At 50.9% G+C, this 1,659-nt stretch overlaps 1 pseudogene; it reads left to right on the top strand.

Moving 5' to 3' along the window:
- Positions 1-333: 333 nt before the first annotated feature.
- LOC150015562 (HAUS augmin-like complex subunit 7 pseudogene) lies at positions 334-1,413 on the top strand (annotated as a pseudogene).
- Positions 1,414-1,659: the final 246 nt, after the last annotated feature.

Raw genomic sequence — 1,659 nt, 5'->3', positions numbered from 1 at the left:
TCACACTAATGAATATCTATGGCTCCACCCCTTACAATGTAACAGGTGTACCCAGACAGGGAGTCAAAGCAGCTCTGCATAATACACAGAAACAAACACAGGGAAGCTGCCAACTTGAGGAGACAAAGAAATACAACCTAAATGAAATAACATAAAAACTCCAGAAAAAGAACTAAGCAAAATGAAGCTAGCCAACCTATCAGATGCAGAGTTCAAAACACAGGTGATAAGGATGCTCAGAGAACTCATTGAGTACAGCAAATACACAAGGGGAGAAATAAAGGCTACACTAAGTAAAATAAAGAAAAATCCACAGAGCTCGGAGCATGAAACATGGCGGGGCTGGGTGCTGGCGAAGGCTACTGCAGCTACAGGGATGAGAGCAATGACTGCGTGTTCAAGGTGGCCGTGGCGGTGTTTGCGAAGCTGAAGGTCTTCAACTGCCCTTTCCTCAACGGTCTTTATATCTCAGAACCAAAGACCATTCAGGAACTGCTGTGTAGTGCCTCGAAGTACCGCTTGGAAATCCTGGAGTGGATGTGTATACGGGCCTGTCCCTCCTGGTCAGACAGATTCAGCTTGCTGAAGAGGGCCTCAGCTGAGGTGGAGGTCCAAGAGATGATGAAACTAGGCCATGAGCTGATGCTGTGTGGGCTGGATGACCACGAGGTCCTGAAGGGCCAGGCCTGTGCCCAGAAGCAGCTGCACTTCATGGACCAGCTGCTGGATGTGGTCCAGAGCCCGACCATTGGATGCTCCAGCTTCACCCGTGTGCAGGAGCAGTTTGAGAACACCATGGAGAGGAATGAGGACCTGCTAGAGGAAATCTGCTCCAGCTCCCAGCTGCAGATACTCCTGAACCCTGAGTGTGACCTAAAGCTCCTGAATATGCAGCCTCCTGACAAGCAGGGCGATGATGGGTGAAGGGTCAACTCCTCTGCAGATGAGAAGGTGGCAGAGCTGGCCAGGCAGCTGCAGGAGAACATGGCCAACCTACAGGCACTGAAGACGGAGAAGCAAGGGGCTGCTATAAGCAGAGTCGACATCAGCACCCTGGACCAGAAGCTGCATCTGGTCATCTCTGACTTCTGCCAGCTCATCATAGCTTTCCTCCAAGTCTACGATGACGAGCTGGGTGAGTGCTGTCCACGCCCAGACCCCTACCTGCACCCATCCGGCCCCATCGTCCAGGCTGTGTACCAGACTCTGACTTCATGTAGTCAATTGTTGAAATCAGTGCTGAAGATCGCTGACGTCTTGGAAAGTGTTGTACAGATGATGAAGCAGCAACACGCTGAGCAGATCTGTTGGAGCAGCAACAGCTCTGTGATAAGTCTAGCCACCAGAATGGAAGAACTAACCCTGAAATACAAGCTCCTCAATGGCATGCTACAAAAAGACCAGAAGTAGTCTGGGAGCTGTGTTCTGAAGCCAGGCGGTGGGCAAGGACAGATCCATTTGTCAGGAGAAGCATTTATAGTCCTCATGTTTTCCAGGCACAGCCTTCAGATGCCTGGGCCATCAGCTGCTTGGGAAGAGGGAGGGGGGTTGGGGGTTGGGGCAGAGGTGGGGCAAGGTGTTGTGAGCTGGAGAAAAAGGAAACCTCAGGTTTGAAAAAAAAGAAGAGAAGAAAAATCCACAGGGAACCAAGAGTTAAGG

The sequence above is a fragment of the Furipterus horrens genome, unplaced genomic scaffold (genome assembly GCF_987537825.1).
Source record: "Furipterus horrens unplaced genomic scaffold, mFurHor1.1.pri manual_scaffold_3, whole genome shotgun sequence".
NCBI lineage: Eukaryota > Metazoa > Chordata > Mammalia > Chiroptera > Furipteridae > Furipterus > Furipterus horrens.
The sequence above is the reverse complement of the archived record's forward strand: the minus strand, read 5'-3'. Positions and strand labels throughout refer to the sequence as shown.